This window comes from Columba livia, chromosome Z (genome assembly GCF_036013475.1).
Source record: "Columba livia isolate bColLiv1 breed racing homer chromosome Z, bColLiv1.pat.W.v2, whole genome shotgun sequence".
Classification (NCBI taxonomy): Eukaryota; Metazoa; Chordata; class Aves; order Columbiformes; family Columbidae; genus Columba; species Columba livia.
Window position 1 is genome coordinate 21877306 of NC_088642.1, and position 19977 is coordinate 21897282.

At 40.3% G+C, this 19977-nt stretch overlaps 1 protein-coding gene across 2 annotated transcripts in view; it reads left to right on the forward strand.

Annotated features, from left to right (window-relative positions):
- EGFLAM (EGF like, fibronectin type III and laminin G domains) overlaps window positions 1–19977 on the forward strand; it is a 123446-nt gene that overhangs the window by 18651 nt on the left and 84818 nt on the right. The window contains exon 2 of one of the 2 annotated variants that reach the window (XM_065047597.1): window positions 15805–15930. The gene's annotated coding sequence lies outside the window, so the exon portion shown is untranslated. Of the gene's footprint in view, window positions 1–15804; window positions 15931–19977 lie in introns of those variants that run through there. The other variant, XM_065047596.1, reaches the window with a different exon arrangement.

Here is a 19977-nt window from a genome sequence, read left to right on the forward strand (position 1 = left end):
TATAAGATAAAAATCTGGCCTAGGATTTAACTGTACCTGGTAATTAAGTTTAAAGAACAATAATGCCTCACAAACCTCTCCAGGCCTACAATAAGCTTGCTGGAATCTTGGTTGCCATTTCTGCAAACTGTTTACAATTCACATACCTCTGCAAATTCAATCCCAATCTCAAATTGCTGCTCATAAACAACATAGCAGAGATTTGATGTATGAGGGCATGTTCTGAATTCCCCTTCGCTAGCAGTAGCATGGCTAACTTCTAGCTTTAAAGGAACCGTCTTATGTCTCTTCTTATTACAAGCAGCACTCTGTTAAATTCTTTAATACATCTCTCAAACAATTTTTTTGGTGACCAGTATCAGGAAGGCAGATGTAACATGCTTTGTTCTTCTCTTCTTCTGCTAGCTATGTGTAAATGAATCTTTTTCAAAACTGGAGGCAGTGTAGCCTTTGTTAACCATCCCAGAATTTCTCTGGCAGTCCCTCAAAGCCAGATGTTTTTAACCTTCAAAGCAGGATACCAAGCTGATCTTTCAGGCTGTGCTCTTGCTTAGTTTTAATACATGAGTGTTTATTAGTGAACCTCGATAGTGAAATGATAATTAAAAATGAGGTAAACTCTATTCTTTAATGAACTGCATTTTAAAGAGAAGGAGGAAGGTCTTTGCAGGACATATTGTTCAAATAAGAATGAAATAAATTACTTGCCTGTATTTACTTAACAATATACACAAAATTAAGGGCTCTGTCCTCAGTTATTAGCTGTTTCATGAAGACAGGTGAGCATCCCAATATATATGTTACCCTAGGGAACTAAAAAAATTTTGCAGAAATTAAGCTTGAGCTTATTCTAAAAGAATTGTGTTTGAAGAGAGATTTAGGGTCGGAAAAACTAGGAAAGGAGAACTGGGATATACAAGACTGATTCGTGCAAAGTCAAAACCAGAAACTGGTCTCCCTCATTTTAGCTTGCTTTCATTTACCTATGTTTAACCTGACACATGTTTTATGAGCTCACTGAAATCAGAGGAAAGGCTCCTGTCCCAAGCTGGCGTTGTTCCCAGTGGCCATTGATCTAATGGTAAGTTATTTCTAAGAGGCAAGTGACATGGGCCTTAAAAGAACCAGAGATATGAAGTATGCATTCAGACAGGAATACCCATATTTAATATAGCCTAGTCCCAGGGCTGTAGAAGCTGGTTGTCATTTGTCCTCTGTTCTTGGATTGTTATGTACCCCAAGGGTGGGTATTCTCTTGCCTTGGGCAAGTGCTGGGGATGAGGGATAATACAAAAGAGCATGATGGAACAGAGAGTGCAGGGGAGCCCAGTCTGGGCTCCATGACACCGCTGCAAAATGGCCTTCATCTTATTTCTTCTTCACAAGAACGATGCTATAAAACTAGGGCTTTTTCATCTTAATTATGTTGCTCATATTCATGTAAAACTCATTTTAGGATAATGGGCACAAAGCTTATACTTGATTGTGCTTGTGAAGTGGTTGGATCTGGCATTTGGGAGGCATGCTAGCAAAACAGGTATCAAATAACAGACTAGTGAGCCTAAATAAGTCTTATTTGAAAAGCTGGTAGATGCTGGGTTAAAAACTTAGGTCTGGTAGAGACCTGGATTTACATGCCATAGTGGAGAAAGAGCGGTGTGCCTTTACTGGAAGAAAATAGCACCTCAGGGATGTGTTGGAACTCTTTGAAAAATCTCTTGGTTGTGTGGACACATGCTCATCTGCAGAAGGCTTTTGACAAGATTTCTCAAAGTGACAAAATAAGCCCAATCCTCATCTATGACAGAATGAGATTAAAGGTCCTCCATGGATTCATGCGTGATTACAGGTAAAAAGAAAGAGTAACAAGAAGTCAGTTTTTTCAGTCCTCTGCAGATCTGTCCTAGGATCTGTACTATTTGACATATTCATAAATGATGTAGAAAAAACGAGTGAGAAGGAGACTACAAATTTTGCATGTGGTAGTAAATTAGTCAGAGCCTAAACCCCAGAAACTGCTATGAAGGATTACTTGCCTTGCAGAAAGATTTCCTGCTGCTGGTATGCTGGAGGGTGCAATACCCAGTGAGATCCAGTGCTGCCAAACATGAAATGATGCATTTGGAGAAAAAAAAAACAGGCACAGTGATGGAATCACAGTATCACAGTATCACAGTATCACAGTACGTTTGGGATTGGAAGGGACCTCAAAAGATCATCTAGTCCAATCCCCCTGCTGGAGCAGGAACGCCCAGGTGAGGTCGCACAGGAACATGTCCAGGCTGGTTTTGAATGTCTCCAGAGAAGGAGACTCCACAACCTCCCTGGGCAGCCTGTTCCAGTGTTCTGTCACCCTCACTGAGAAGAAGTTTTTTCTCAAATTTAAGTGGAACCTCTTGTGTTCCAGCTTGATCCCATTACCCCTTGTCCTATCATTGTTTGCCAACGAGAAGAGCCTGACTCCATCCTCATGGCACTCACCCTTTATATATTTATAAACATTAATGAGGTCCCCCCTTAGTCTCCTCTTCTCCAAACTAAAGAGACCCAGCTCCCTCAGCCTTTCTTCATAAGGGAGATGCTCCACTCCCTTAATCATCTTCGTTGCCCTACGCTGGACCCTCTCCAGCAGTTCCTTGTCCTTCTGGAACTGAGGGGCCCAGAACTGGACACAATATTCCAGATGTGGTCTCGCCAGGGCGGAGTAGAGGGGAAGGAGGACCTCTCTCGATCTACTAACCACCCACCTTCTAATACACCCCAGGATGCCATTGGCCTTCCTGGCCACAAGGGCACAGTGCTGGCTCATGGTCATCCTGTTGTCCACCAGGACCCCCAGGTCCCTTTCCCCTACACTGCTCTCTAATATGTAATTTCCCAACCTATACTGGAACCTGGGGTTGTTCCTGCCCAGATGCGGGACTCTACACTTTCCCTTGTTAAATTTCATCAGGTTATTCCCCGCCCAACTCTCCAGCCTGTCCAGGTCCCGCTGGATGGCAGCACAGCCTTCTGGCGTGTCAGCCACTCCTCCCAGCTTGGTGTCATCAGCAAACTTGCTGATAGTACACTCAATTCCCTTGTCCAAATTGTTAATGAATATATTGAATATTGAATAATATTGGCCCCAGTACTGACCCCTGAGGCACTCGACTAGATACTGGCCTCCAACTAGACTCTGCACCACTGACTACCACTAGTCAATGGTGCGGAGTCTATAATAATAACACTAGTCTATAATAATAGCACTAGTTATTATTTCCCTGGAAGGAGATTCATAACATATTTCTCTGAAAATGCCATCTTACTTTGCAGAGTTACTTAAGCATAGAATAGCAAGAGTTACTAGGAAAAGGCAGGCAAAAAGGAAATACCATTATGCTACTACAAAAATTTGTGATGTAAGTGTATCCTGACCACTGTTTTCAGTTCAGAACTCATGTTGCTGAGAGAACATAGCAGAACTTAAAAAAAAAGAAAAAAAAAAGAAAAAAAAAAAGATATTTCGAAGGGTGACAAAGATGAGCAAATACTTGCAACAGCATGTGTACAAGAATCGACTAAACAGGCAAGGTTTCTACTGCCTGCAAAAAAACATACATTAGAGGGGAGAACAGAAAAGGTGGCTATACAACTGTGAGTGATATAGAGAAGGTGTTTAGAAAGAGGGTCCATTCTTTTTCATAATAATACCGGAACTCGGGGATGTTAAATAAAACAATGTAAAGTCAGTCAAAAGGAGGTATTTCATCACAGGCACTGAAGTGTGGAAACATTGGCATAGGTTTATGAATACCAAGAGTTAGCATGGATTAGAAAATATGATTAATTAGTTGAATGGAGAGAGAAAGAAAATGCTGCTTGACACAAAGGTAACATTTCTGGCAGAGGAGTTTCTGAGGCAGAAACTGCTGGAGGCTGGGAAAGTACTGTGGGACTGCCTGTAACTCTTCAGGGGCTTTTTCTGGAGAGGAATGCTGAACTGGTTAAATCTACACTGTGACCCACTATAGCCTCCATGTATCTTTATGGCCAGGAGAAGTAGCAATGGAAATTAAGAGTTAAAGGTAAGCAGAGAGTATGGGCTGTGCACGACCCCAGGAACATGCTGAAGGTGCCATGCTGACACCTGGGCTGCTCTACTTTCACTGCAGTTTTTACCCTGTATCAACATGCCAGATGGTATGATAACTAGCCAGAGGGAATGCCTTTTCTGCGGCACTGGTGGTGCCAGGCTGCAATGGAAGGGCAGACAGAGTTCGTGCTCTAGGAAACACGCTCGAAGTAGCAGATGACCTTCCTATCAGGCACTCGAGTACAAGTTCCCTTGTGTTTCTCACAACAATTTTCTTTAATGTAGGATCGTCTGTCTCCTGTATTAGTGTGTGTGTGAGCAACTGAAAATCCACTACAATACCCTTTTTTTCCACTAGATGTCTCACAAAGCCAGTGACAGCCGTCATCGTGCTCAACTTGCACTTCTTTCACCTATAGAAGTTTATTGTCTTTAAAATAAATAGTTTTGCTAAATATAAATGCTTTATTCATCTGTATGCTGATGCTTGAGATAGTACTGTATGATAAACTTAATATTTCAAACGACATTTATTAATCTAGACTTCAGTGTGAATTTATTTTTGCAAGCTGGTCTCTCTTAAAGTTGTAACTTCAGTCAAGTTGTAAATACCTAAGTGAACCACAGGGGAAACGAGAGAACAAACCACCTTGGGAACTGGTGCTTCTCTGCACAGTTCACAACACAGGGCTTCTTTTCAGAGTTGGTCACAATATCTTGTTATTCATGGTGGCTTTTGTTTGCTTGTTTGTTTCTTTGTTTGTTTTGGTGCAGGGAAAAGCCTTTGTAAGGAAGGCTTTTGCTTTCAAATTTCCAGCTCTTACCTCTCTAAACATATGTAATATCTAATATAGAGGTCACCACATGCATTCAAGTTAACTCTGCTTAATGTAGGAAGATCTGCTTTTTAACTATTCCACTGAAGATATGGAGTTCTAATTGCCTGAGTATTAGTATGTTTTCGTTTTTCTACACACAGCCAAGAACTGCTGCTCCTGCTTCAGGAGAGACAACGGTGCTTGATGCATGAGCTGAAAGCTGTTGCAGTTACTGACTCTACAGCTAGCACTGTTCTCTGGAATTCCCTTTCTAGGCATCTAAATTTTGGAGCCCCTGCTCTAGAAGTTGATAAACTATATTCACAGTGAAAATATGAGTTTTGTTATTTTTGCAGTAGTAATACTGCTCACAAAATGGCTTACTAAGATTTTTTTTTTTTTTTTTAACTAAATGCAGACTAAATCTGACATCCTTTCCTTTACAACAGAGACCAGATATACAGACCATACAGTGGCTAAAACACACATTTGGAAAGGTCTCTAGAGCTGTTGAGTGGAATGTTTTTTTGCCCAGAGTAGCATAGTTTCTAGAAAGACACCCAATCTTCAATGACAGGCTGAAAAGTCTACTATGATAATAGGTGTGTTGTTCTGATATGTAATTACTTTCATAGTTAAAAAGGTACATGTTTCTTCACATTGAATTCTTCTAGCTTTACTTAAACACTGGACCTTATTATACCTTTCCCTGTTCAGCTAAGGACTACCAGACTGATATCAAGGCCTAGGAACAAGGTTACTGTATTTGTTACATTTGGTAATACACTTTAAGGCCCGTCATGGTGTCTACATGGTACAAGTTTATAGAGAGATGTAGAAGAGAGACTGCAGGAACCAGATTCAGATTACTTGGAAGAAGCTTATGTTCAAGAGTCTTCACTATTACATCCTTTGGAATGGTTCTCCCTCCACCTATCTGCTCGGTTAGAGCTTGGGAAAATAATATAGAAATTATTTAGAGTAGCATGTTTTAGAAGTGCCTTTTGCTGGGAGGGGAAACCTCTGTGTTTTCACAGCCCTGCCTGGCAGATCCTTTGATAAAGTTAAAATGAGGAGTGAGAGCTGCCTTCTATAGCTAATGTTTGTCTGAAATCACAGTACCTTTTTGGGGGGTGGGTCAGATGATTCGAACTTTTATGGCTATTACAGTGTTAAAACAGAATAATAAGGTTTATCTTCCTTGTTGGTAACAAGATTTTTAGTGCTCCTGTTTTAATCCAAACTTATCACAAAGTTGTCATCCTTCTTCAGAATGAAAAACCTTTTGTATTTTCAACATGTTCTCAGCAGCTGCTGCCAAAATCTGGAGTTCTTTGACTTAATTCTTCTACTTCTACCGTGTCTCAGGGGAGACTTTCTAGCAGTCCTAGGGTGAAAGAAGCACTAGAAACTCTGTCTGCACAATGTGTGCTGAGGGGAGATTTGCCATGCAGTGATAAGAAAGCAGCTGAGGAAATGCTTTAGATACTGACTTTTGAGTTAGGAAGGAGCTGAATCTGGGATAGCAGAATGAAATTTGGGAAACTGAGGAAGAAAAGAGTTTGTGAAAGATGGTTGAGACAGGAATAGAAAGAAGATTTTCTCTAAGTTGGTAAGATTTGGAATAGACCCAAATCAGCTGTTTAGTTCAGTAGTATTTTAGGAAGGTGGGACAATGGGTGGAAGGGGCTTTCCTGGGTCGTAGGTCTGACCTCCTGTGAGACACCACGCACCTACACCCAGTCCAGCTGCATCTGGAAACTAATTTATTCTTGCCCCTTGAGTAGTTGTGTTGGAGGACTTGCTCAGATAGTTACTCCTTTGCTGATCACTAATGTTGTGATTTACAGATTAAATTCACCATGAGCCTGTTTGCAACCATTTTTTAAAATGTCAGCACTACCCTTTATTTTAAATAAGTTTTTTCATTTCTTTTTTTTTAATATCAGAAAACAATCATAGACAGAAATAATTCTCTCAGCCTTCATTTTCTTAATATGTCTAGTCCAATCCTGTTTTTCTCTTCCTTTGGTGAGTTGTTGTCATTGTTGCAAAAGGCCTTTAGGGGCTTTGTTCGCTTGGTGTAGAGATCTAGATGAAAAAAACAGATGTATATTATTGGTTTAATAAGTACACTTAAGCCTGATCCAAAACACAGTGAAAGCAAAAGACTTCCAATAGCTTTTATGGTCCTGATTTGATGCCCTTTAAACATTAAAATATCCTCCAGTGCAGCAGTTGATAAACTGCTGCTGACTGTGGCCTGTGACAATGGAGTATGCTGGGAGTTTCAACACTTCCAACAGGAACTCACCAAGTTAATAATTATGCACCAATATACTTTTACAAAGCTAAATAAGAGAAACATTTGTTCTGTAGTATATTAGTTATGTTTTTCCCCTTGCCAGCACCTTTTTAATTGCACTCCCCCTTTACTATTTATTATTTATCTCTGTAATTGTATTCTTTCAGTACACATAACCTGTTGGGATATAGTTGGTATGAAAGGCACCATAGGACATAAAGTTTTATAGCATGAAGAATTGTTTCTAAATGTTGGACATATTGGCCATTGATTTCATTTTTATTGCACTCTGAAATCATAAGCAACTTCTAACAGCAAACTTTCACATCCTTACAGCAAATAAGCAAGGAAGAAATGAATAATACATTTTATTTATATTGCTTCCTGCAAGTTCCATCTAAGCCCATCAGGCAAAGATTTAATTTTTATTACACTGTCTAGCTAGCAGTTTCACATCCATAACCTACCACAGAGTAAATAACCTATAAGTATTGTTGCATTAAAAAACAAACAAAAAAAACCCCTGAGAACTGCATTACCATTGAATATGGCCCTTAGTTCAGTTTTTACTCAGAGATCTCAGACAGGTATGATGAGTTATATGTTCAAGTGGAGGTGGATGAAATGAAATTAAATTGTATTTAGACAACTAATGAAATGGTTTTGGATAGCCAGACCATTGATTTCGGTATACAAATTAACTAGCTTTGACAATAGGGTTGATGAGACTTCTTTGCAGGTGACACACAAATGTTAGAACAGCCTCTTGTTTATTCCTACAACAATCATCAAACACATGTACCACAGAAGCCTTAAGAATTCAATGTGAGTGTCTTGCCAGCACTCAGATTGCTATCTGAATGTTAGTAAAATGAAGTATAATTCTCTAGTACACTCCCTTTCCAATTAATCCTTCTTCTCCATTTTTTTTTTCCTCCATTCTTGCTAGCAGAACAACCTAAGGATAGTTTTAGCTGTTTTTTTTCCAACAGACATAGTCTGTACTTCGCTGTCTCTGTTGATTTGAGGAGTGTGCTGGTTTGACTGAAAATGGGTAAAATTTCTTCATGCGGTTAGAAACTTTTCTTTCTCACAGATAGCATGCTCATTATTTGGACTTAGTTTGAGAACAAGTGGATAACATCCCAGCACAGAGTTAAAGTTTTTAATTACTCTGGTCTGAGAGCCAAGGACATTCTGAGTGCTCTGCCCATAGGTGTGAGACAGCAAGGCAGAGGTGAGGCAGAGCTTGACTGACATCCAGATTGATCAATAAGAGTATTCCATCCCATTAGTGTCATGCTAATTATTTAAGGAGAGTTGGGAGTTGGAAACTTCTGAATTTGGGGTCTTCTGATCTCTCTGGTTATTCTCTGTCTTCTTCTCTCCACTCTTCCATTTTTCTCTCGAGCTGAGGGAGTTTTGGTCAGGATGTTTAGTTTGACCTTTTGCCATTTTGCAGAGGCCTCTGAGCCTTTCTGCCTTTTTCCTCTTTTTCTATCTCTGGGATTGGCTTTAGGACCAGGTGTGGCTTGCTGGGACTGGCTGCCCAGTTATGGACAGAGTTTGTGAGGAATTGCCTTGAGTATCTTTTATTTCTATTTTATATATATTTACTAGTAGTGTATTAGTGTTTTGTTATTCTATTAAACTGTGTTTATCTCAATGCAAGTTTCTCCCTTCCCTTCCGATTCTCTCCCCTGTTAGGGGTAGAGAGGGGGTGAGTGATCAGCTATCGTGGTTGCATTGCTAGCTAGGGTTAAAAAACAACTAGGAGTTTTTATCAAAATAGTTTCACAGTCTGTTTTAAAGGAGTAACAAGACAGAAAAGGGAATAGGCAGAGCATCAGGATAACAAACAGAAGCACTGTTGTGGCAGCTTTTCAGGCAGCAGAGCCCTTCCACTAAGGTACAGACAAATGCTTATACTAACCCAAATTTTTATATTCATGCTTTCCTGTGCCTGTTTTGCACTGTGTTATTCTATGCTGAAGATGGGGAACCCACTGCAACATAAGACAGATTCCAAGATGGCCTTTGCAATGCCTACGACTGCTCCTCTGGCACAGATGGGGTAGAGGCACCACCCAGACCTACAAGACCCCAGGGGTCTTGACTCTGCTGAGTAGTTTGAACCCTGCATGCCTGAGAGGCTTTTGAAAGTCACTTCTCTATGGCTCAGTTTTCTCATCAGCTATGCAGGTGTACCCCTTCCTAATAAAAGTATTTCAGCTCCACTGATGGAGGTCTCAGAGCTGAGAAATGTCAATACTGTAAAGCAGCATGAGGGTGTTTCCACCATATTCTTGTGACATTGCAGGTAGACACTGTATATAAAACAACTCTGCAAAATAATAAAAAACATTCACCAATAACTTCATGTTCATACTGATCTGAGTGAGTTTTCTTCTACAATGAAGAGAGAGCAAGCAAAAAGTCTGTTCTAAACACAACATAAAGTCTGTAACAATTCCATTTCTTTGAAAGGCTTGACTTTGTGTTTATCATCTCTTATGCTGACAAGGCAGAGCTGGACTCTTGGTAGCCCATTCCCCTTAGGTAGCCAAGGAGGGTTAGTGTCATCACATCAAAGTTTCCTTCAATGGTTGCCTTCCCCCAGGAAGAATGATACAGGATACCTCTCGCAGTCCTATGAGCCACCGTCCTGGCGGCCCTTGAGCACTCTTTTTGTCCTACAATACCCCAGGTTGATCTTTCCTGCCACAACCAGTAGGCTGAAGTAAGGGCTGTCACTGAAATACAAGGGTAGCTCATATGCTTCATTACTACTGTTTCCAGCTATTTGTATTGGTTACATTCAGTCATGTTCATAAGCTTTTCTTCTTACTGCAAAGGCTAGAAACTTACTTATTTCAATTTTCACTGCTGGTTTAATCTCATGACTCTAGTACATGGGTCTCTTAGTGTGGGACTGTGATATTTATAATATGGAGGACAAATGAAGATCAGAATAATTGCTATTTAATTTGGAGGCAAGAAATTACAGTGAGTTGTGTTTTTATTGATGTAGCTCTTCTGCCCATCATCATTCCTTGCTAAGCTTAACTACTCTTCCAAAGGTTCCTTCTTGTTCACCACAATTAGTAATTTTAAACATCTCAGTCCCACTTGGAAATAAATTCAGATCTCAGCTCTTGCCTCACAGCTTCTGTGTCCTTGTGCTCTGCTGCTCTTCTGACCTCTCAATTACTTCCCCAGCCCACTGCTGTGTTCAGCTGCTGTCTTTTTCTCATCTCTTGCAGAAGGCTTACTTCTACAGGCTTAATCAGTATTAAACTGCACTAGGTAGCATTTGACATGATGTTCACAGAAAAAGAAATTAAACCTCTGAATTCTTCTATGTCTTCCTGTGCATCTTTTCCTTGGAAGGGGGTGAACTTCACGGCTCGTACAGGACTCTTCCACTCACCAGCTCTTAAGCTTTTAGGGATTTAATCCCAAGTTCCCTCGCTGACATACATGTTTTCCCCTGAATGTTGTAGCAGAAGTTAGGATACATCTTTGCTGGTCAAGCAGTTGTATTGAACAACAATAGCACTATACATCATCAGAAGTATTTTTCCAATGAGCAGCTCTTGACAGCACAATGCCCTCTCTCATCGGGCGATGCCTATGGATGTGCAGAATACAAAGTCAGACTGTGTGCAGGAGCTGTTTAACAGAACAACACTATGCACTTTACCAACTACAGGCGACAGCGGAAAGGGGAGTGGGGCATGGAAAGTCAGACTGAGAACAAAACTTAGTTCTTAGATACAGAGTCCAAATCTCATAGCAGCTAAGCTCGTCATGCAAAGACCCGTTCAGTAAAAGCAATCCTCCTGAAGATGCATTACAGAAAATGTTCTGACACAGAAATCCTATTTACTACATGATAAATTGAATACAGCACAGCTTTCAGTCCTTTTGCAATAGGAAGGCCCTGTTCTATAGCAGAAAGGATCATCAAGTAATTCCTGTGCAGAGATTTCTGAGACATCAGCTCTGTAATTTTGGGAAGTCACAGGTCTCAGCAAAGGCAATCGATCCATGAGACGTGTACATGTGTAATATAATGCCCATATTCAACAGCAGGTTTCCAAACATATCCCACAGAAATATCTTTTCGTCTCTACACCAGTGCCACATAAAGTGTGAGAAATAAGATGAATTTGGGAGTCTCCTTTTTTTTTCCTCTCGGTCTGGGCAGAAGTCTGAGACTAAAGACCTCAGACAGACCATCCTTCATAATAAATGCTACTAGATTCCAAATATTATTTGCTAATTCACGTTCCACATGCAAATCAGTCCGGTAGATCCCATGCTTTCTCCCAAAACTGGTCTAGTTCTCTAAAGGCCCAAGGTGGGAGGTGCAGAGTGATTGTGAGATGTCCTCTGCTGATGATGGCAGCACACCCAGCTGCGTGCTGTGTGTGTTTTTCTGCCCTGCACAGTTACATTTTGGTTATAAGGTGCTCTATCTCCTCCATGGGGAGTAGATGAAATGAGCATCTCCAGGTGGAGTAACATGAGATAACCAAGATACTGAAATTCTCTCACCAGGCAGTTAACCCTCCAGGCAGGCAAGTCATCTTCACAGTGTGATCTTAAACCAGCGCAGTGAAATTTATGCTTAGGAATGCTTTGCTTTAAACCAGTTGTGTCTGTTGTTCCAGTAAATGAGGACTGCTTTAATGGCTTGCATGGAACAACTCTATCCTACACGGAAATACAAGTGTCCACAGAGCAAATTACTTGAGATTGGCTAAAGAGGGTCCATGTACGGACAAGTGTGGGTTGCAAGGTGACCTCTCTTGGGACTCCTGGTATAATGTGGCTGTGCAGTTTTTTGCTCATCTTCAACATCTCGGGTCCTCTGGGCTCAGTAGGTCACTTGGACATCCCCTTTTTTCTTTGCTCATTCTCTTTCAGTGGTGTTGTGATAAGACAAACACCTGCTGCTGAAGCCATAAGGACTCCTGACTTTCTGGTAAGCACTAAGTTGTACTGGATAAGGGAGAAGCCAAAACTTGTACAACCTCTCACTTCCCCCCACCAGGCCTCAAAGGGATCTGTGTGTGATTTCCATTATGGTACATCCCTCCTCACACTGGAAAAGTGGCAAAACCTCAGGAACATAAATTCTTACATGGATTTTATGTTCAGAGGGTTTTTTTAGTAGGGCCTGTTGACATAGGACATGGGGTAATTGTTTTAAACTAAAAGAGGGCAGATTTAGACTTGACATAAGAAAGACATTTTTAATTTGAGGTTGGTGAAACACTGGAACCATTACCCAGAGAGGTGGTAGATGCCCCATCCCTGGAGACATTCAAGGCCAGGCTGGACAAGGCTCTGAGCAACCTGATCTGGTTGAAGATGTCCCTGCTCATTGCAGAGGGGCTGGACTACATGAGCTTTCAAGGTGCCCTCCAATCCAAAGGATTCTATGACTTTACGATTCTTACCAGGCTTTAAAATGGGTATTTTCTGCTTCCAATGTAAAACACAATAACACTTATCTTTATAACATCAGGTGAGAATGCTGCATCCATCGCTGGGCTGTGAGGGGTTATAAACAGGACTGGAGAGGTTTCTCCTGACTCTCCTGAATGGCTGTCCTTAAAGTGGGACTCAGGAGGCAGGGGGACTATGAATGTTCAGAGATAACATTATTGGCTTGAAAGTTATTTTTAAAATACCCAGAAGAATCAATTTTCTTCCCACTGATTGGCTTTTGCTGTTGGATTCCTCAGAATTTGTGCAGAACACTTTTTTTTCCTCCAATTTAAACTATGACAAATGTGTTTTAAAATGAAACCCTTCATTCTTCACATGGTCATGCAACTGAAAGCTGAAGCTTTACAATGCACATGAAAAAGCTGGGTAACCTAACAAACACATATGGTGTATTTCATTGAAAAAAAGGAAAATCTCTTCCCTCCTTTCCTGGCCAGGCAGCAGCAGAGTTGGAACTCAGCCCTGGGTAACAAGCTGGTCTTGTCCTTCATGCACAGGAAAGAGGGATAGTAAAATGTATCCCAAAAACTGGTGTCTTAAGTGTTGTTATTAGGTCAAAGCATGAAGAATGTTAGAAAAGTCTCCCACAGAGGGTTTGTTGCCTCTTAACCTGAATATTTGAGTGTAGACTAGCATTGAACCTTTCACTGTATCAAAGCAGCTGTGTTTTGGGTGGTTAATGCTCACCCTCCTGTCCTGAACATGCCGCTCTCTCTTCCCATCCATATTGATCTCAGGTCAACTTCTGGATTCCGATTTTGTTAGTAAGCAGAAAAAAATCACTTCAAAGAAAATATTTCACAGAAAGATTAATTCACTGCACTGCAGGTATTCCTTTGCTGAAAAAGGTATTAAGTCTACACCTTAAATCACCTTGATACCCAGTTTTTATGGTCACCTCAAATATTTCCTTTAAAAATTGAGGGATCCAGAGCTTCTATAGCTTCTCAAGAGAACTGTAGTCCTTTGCTGGTTTCTTTACCCTTCTCTTTGGCTTCCTATCTTTAGCACTCTCCTTAGTCTTGTTCCATGTCCTCTGACCTTGCATACCCTGCATGCTTACAGACTTGGCTCTAGTTTTTCCCCCTGGATTTTGCTCTTTGCTGGTCCTGCTCCATCTGGCATTTGCTTCCCCTGTCTATCAAGATGCAACCTCTTATTGAATGTGCTTCGCAAATCTTCCTATTTGCAGTTACGCTGAACGCATTTCAGGACTGTATCCAAGTACTTTCATCTTTGCCTTGCAGACAGAGTGTTTTTTATCTTCTCTGTTAGTTTCTTTCCTCTTTTCTTTTAACCTATCTATTAGTACAGTTTCCCTGTTTACAGGCAAGGCTATGCTAAACTATCTTGTCCTTCCATCTGACCAAATATTTTCTGACTCTTTGGATGATAAGCCATATTATTATGTTTCAAATGCTAGAACCAGTTCCTTGCATGCAACCCTCACTAGTATTTTTTTTGTCCTTTCATCCTAGTGATTCATGTTGGGTATGCAATTACCTTGATTATACATTAACTATGCACATGGTTAATTAAGCATATTTGCATATACAATTTTGGCAACTGCACAATATTAATCTTGCTTTGAAATGATGGCTCTCAATATTTAATAGTTTAACTAGTTACACTGAAGATCATGTCATTCAGTCAGTAGAAGTTATGCATTTCACATCTCCACCATCTGAAAATATGTCAGTTTTTACCTAAACAGTAGTTACTGAGCTATACAGGCTTACAAGGGAAGAAATGGAGAGCTAGGTCATCTGACTGAGGTCAAGCACATCTCATAGACATAATACCATGCAAGCATGACAAAAATTGCAATAGTCCGTCTAGCCTAAGTCATTGTTCTATCTTTTTCTGGGAAGAAAGGGAGGAACAATACAGTCTTTCTCCTTAGCCGTTCATTCATTTCAAAGTGAAAAAGTTTAGCTGTGGTACCCTGTCTCTACCCATCCTTTCTCTGCCTAGTTGCATGGGAAGAGAAGCAAACGTCACAGGTAATAGTTTCATATCTCAGCCTGGGCTGCAGATCTCCAGGGTGAAGGTCAGGAAGGACACCACCAGCTGTGTGTACCAGATAGTGCCAGACCATGAGGGAGAGGGACATCTATAGCCATCTCTTTGCTTTATTTACATAGATAGGTGTGAATGAAAGTTTTCAGTCCCTCTGTTTATGAGAACAGCTCTTGAAAAGGCAAATGTCCCAGTTGTCTACAACTGTCCTTCAATTTTGCTGATTATGCACATGCGTTTTCCCTTTCTGTGCTACTTATTTTCTGGGGGTTATTTCCTCAGAGTTTTCCAGCCTTTTGATCTCTCCAACATCTTCCAAGGTAGACACTAACATCACATTTAGGAAAAGAGAGCAGTCCCTTAGGGCTGGATTGTGAATCTCCAATCTAAGCTGTGTTAGACAAGAGGAGCAGCATCTACTTTGGTGGAAACCGAAGTATAGACTTTAGCTCTATTTCCTGCTCCCTCCCTTGTTCTGGAAAAGCTCGTATCTCTAGCCCATATGATGCCTCCCCACTTCCCTGCTTGCCATCAGCCCCCAACAGTGGCTGGATTCTGCAGAACAGGAGGAACTTCTGTTTCTCCACTCTACCACTGCCCACTTCCTTATGTAAGTAAAGCAGAGAATGAAAGTCTTTTTATTCCCTTTGCTGGCTAAATTGAAGCAGAGTCGATTTAGTTCTCAGACAACATGCCACACTAGCAAATAAATAAATAAATAACCCAAATGATCCCCTACAGCTTTCACAGGCCTACACTTTAGCATTTGATTTCTGAGGCTCCCACTGCAGCTAATTGAAAAGGTCTGTTTGCATCTTGTTTCTAAGTGCTCTGCATGACATGCAAACTATTTTGTGCACATAAAACACAGGCAAGGAATTTAAATGCTTTTAACATGGCCAGGTACTCACAAGTGTTTAAAAAGAAACAGAATCTGTGAGCCCAAGCCCCCAGTGCATGGTTGCATTTCTGAGTCCCAGATTTTGTCTGAAATCCTTCTTGTTCATAAGGAAACAATTTGGCAATTTTTTTACCCCCTAAAACAATTTTGCTTTTTGTTTTTCTAGAGTTCATGAACAATGAGTCTGGAAATAGCAGGATAAGTGGTTACAGCATGTGATTACGACCAGCAGCTGAGTGTGTCTGGAAGGATTGACACAGCCATTGTGACACCAAATCTTTTGCACTCAAAGGTGAGAGATCTGCCAATGGTTCAGGTGTCTGTTCTAATCACAACTGCCTCAAAGTCAGTGTCCTGGTTGCAAAATAGTTTACTATCGTGTGGGTGTGCTTGCACGCAAGCTGTGGATTTTCTGGTGTGGGTTCTGGTCTCTGGCCCGGAGCAGAGCTGCAGTGTGGCTGTGAGCTGCAGCCTTCAAGCCAGAGCATCCTAGGGACATCAGAGGAAAGAAGGCACTGCAGACACACTCCTCCTGCTGTGGCTTTTTGGCTGTGCTGGTCAGAGAAAATAGCAGTTATTTAAAAATTAAAGTCTTCATCAAGTCAGTATCAGTCTAATAGTTACAGTATTGGTTTTCAGCAGTAAATATTGATGTAATACTTCTCAAAATGAAGATGAAACCATTTAAAGTTCCGAATTATGTGCCACATGGGCATCACAGAATATATTTAGTTAATCAAAATCTTGGCAAACTGACAGGCTATGAAGAGTAAAACACATAGTTTATTGGGCAAGGAAGTTGAAAGTGTGAGCCCGGATAAAGTGAAATCTTATTGCATGTAAAGAAGACAGCATTAGATGTATTCAAGTGGCTGTCTTAACAGAAAATAGCGTGGCTTACAACTGTGATTGGTGCAGAAATACAAATAAATTAAATAAAAATTGTTCCGAGAAATATACAGAACTATATTCATGGGGAAAGAGACCTAAGTATGACACCACCAAAACAGGATTCAGTACATTTTAAATTGGCTTAATCCAAGGCGCATCGTGATGTCTCACAGATACAATACAGTGGATGCAAGCTTCTATTATTTCTGTTAACACAGTGCATCTGGAAGCCTGTGAAGATCTGAACAAGTTTTTATGGGCTTAAGTTTGTTCTGTGCTTCTTTCTTTTGAATTTTTTTTTTTTTCTGAATGCAGCAAAAGGTAGAAAAAACACACACGTATCTTCTCTGTGTAAAATAAAAAGTAAAAATAGTTTGTAATGTTAAATATTATGTTAGGTTATTTTTAATTAATGGGAAGACTTGATCATCATTGTCTTTGACCTGGATAAGGTGAGAAAAAAATAACCTTGAAGATTTTGAGGAAGGGCTTGGAAAACTCAAGCAACATTATCAGTGGAATCTTATTTGATGAGTAGGCTGTTTGTCTCCACTTCCCGTTCTGCTGTAGGGTAATGTGTTGGAGCCAGACCCTTGGTCACTGCAGGAGGCTTTGTATTTCTGGAGACGATGCTGTCTCCAAAGGAGCTGTCCTGACTTAAACCTACAGAGGATCTCACCCAATATATTACAAGAGATAATATGGTTGAGTTAAAGAGGACATACATTTATATTCTTATTGGCTACCTGTCTCTTTGTCAGTGGCAATGCTGAAATCAGGATAGGTGTCTGCAAAAGAAAGTCACTGGGGGCATTTGTTGCTATGGCAGGTCCAGATGAAGCCATGAGTATAGAGTGAAATAGCAAAAAATGACTCAGTATTTCCTCTTAATAACATCCTTGGTTTTCTTGCAACCAGTGGTTATGAAATTTGACTCTTTTATGTGGAGGGTCCTTTTGTGAAAAAATACAAATAAAAAAAAAATACTGTCACTTAGTAATTAGAATATTGAAAATAGCCCAGTTCATTCTACTTTATCTATAGTTATTTATATGCCCTATATCACTGCTCTGTCTAGAGCCTGATTCTGATCTGAAAAATAGTGGTATAAACCCAGAATATCTTCATTGACATGGGTAGAGATGGATAGATTACTCTGAGTATAAGCTGTTGTATTTTCATTTTTCAAGCTGTGTAAAGGTCAATATTTACTTTCTTCTTCAAAATAGGTAGTTTATCTAATTTTCGATAGAACTCATCACTTACTAGAACATAAATGTAAAGTAGGCTGCTCTCCAATGCAGTTAGAGCAACTGTTTGTCTGCATTTTCTTGTTCTGTCTGAAAATTTTGTCTGGACAGAATTTAAGAACTTTTGCACATTTTCTAGGATTGCTAGGTATCAGCACAAATGCAGCAGCATGTCTGACAATACTGATTAGGTAACCACATTCCATCTAGCACACATGCTCTTTATACAAACAGAGCAGCACTACACGATGCATGTGCAAATGTGTTTCTGAAAGGAAAACCTGGACAAACCCATAGCAGTACTAATAAAATTATAATAGCACATAATATTGTAAGCTAAAACAGTTTTAAAAATATGTGGCATACTGTAAAGTCCCTAAAAATGTGAAGTTCTCAACTCTTACAACACAGACTCTTAAAAAAGAGGAACTTAATTTTATTTTTCCCTTTAGCTCTATATTGTCAATATTACAGCTTATTTAGGTCATCCTTAACTTTACCATCCTTGTTGCATTGTATCTGTGCAGATATTAAGACTACATAGGAAACCCTATTAATCTGTAGCATGTGCACCTGAAGAACTAAGGAAGCTGTCTCTAGGGTGAATAGCTGCCTCTCTATCGTCTTGATAAGCCAAAGCATAATTTGTTGCTTCCAAACTTTCTATTAGAAAGTAAAATTGATGGGTTCTTCTTCCTGTGTACACATGAGATTTCTGGACTTACTGAGACTACACAGAGTTTTGCTACTTTGCTGTGTTGAGAGCAGTGTAGCTTAGAGGTCTTCATACTGTTTGTTAGCTGAACAGAAAGTCCTACATATGCACATGGATCAAAACATAGGAAAGGAAGTTTTCTGGCTGTAGCAGCTGCACTTTCTGCCTTGAGTTCAACTGCAATAGGAGCAGCGTGGTTGCAGTTTCATGAAGCTCCAGGCAGAGAGATTCTATAAATTATGCCTAAACACCTCAACATTCACCTGAAAAATGGAAAGTCCACTAAGGTCACTAAAAGTCTTTCAGTAGACTTTACCAGCTTTGGATCAAGCCCAGTAAGGCAATTTCATTTGTTAAGTTTGTAGAACTATGTGCTCCAAGTTACAATTTGTCTATTCGTGTCAGATAAATGATAACAGATGCTAACTCAGATAAGGGAAGAATTCACATTCGAATTGCAAGCTGAATATACCTTTCTTTTCACTTTCTCTGACAAAAATGAAGTTAGTAGGTCCATGGCAAGGGGACAACTGGTTCTTTGTGCCCCTGTTCATATCCTCACTAGGTGAGTAGGTTTTCATCTGCACTTGGTGGCATCATGCTCTGCTGTGCAACATGAGGGTGGGCAGCAAGTTGATACTGGGAGGACACAGCATGGTCTTCTCCAGGAATTTAATACATAACTTTGAGTCCAAAGCCTCTCTCTCACAACAACTTGAGATGTTCGCTTGGGATGTCATGTGTCTCCGCAGTGGGCAGCAGAGAAGCCAAAGTTAAGATGGTCAACATTGCAACTGGGGTGTTAATTTTGGGCAAATGAGCTCCAGATGGATAGGGGGTTAGCGGCATGTTGTCCTACACCCTACCCTCTCCCCACCATGATGGGAACATTGAGTGGAAATGCATGTGTCAAAACTGATCCTTAGTGTTAGACAACTGTGCTAGAAAACATCTGGTCTTTTATGTCAAAGACAAAGGAAATTGGGGTGCATGAATAGTCCATAAAATATGCCACACTATGACTACACATAAGTTCATTTGGTCTTGTGCTCTTTGGGAAACAAAGAGCCTCCCAGCTCCTATATGTTAACAGTCTGGGCAGTTCAAGTGCCAGCAGTTGCCTCCAAACAATTGTTCTTAATAACCACAGATGAATTTGCCTCTCAAGAATCTGGTGGAACTTTGGTGTTACCCTATGCAGGTGAAACAAAGCCAAGTTGCCATATTGTGTAAAACGTCTTTCAGCCCAAAGAATAAGAATCATCGCTCTATGATAAAATGAGTGGCTCACTAACGCACTAGTTTCATATTTTTGCAAGCAGGGGCTTTTTCTGATGACAAGAAAGAGATAAGATTATTTCAGTTTAGGCTTATAAAACAAATAAAGCAATTTCCTTGTGTTTTCTAGGCCAAAACCGAAAAAGCTAAAGGTTTCACAATTTCTTCACCATGTAATCCTATCTTGGTGCTGTCAGTATCTCAA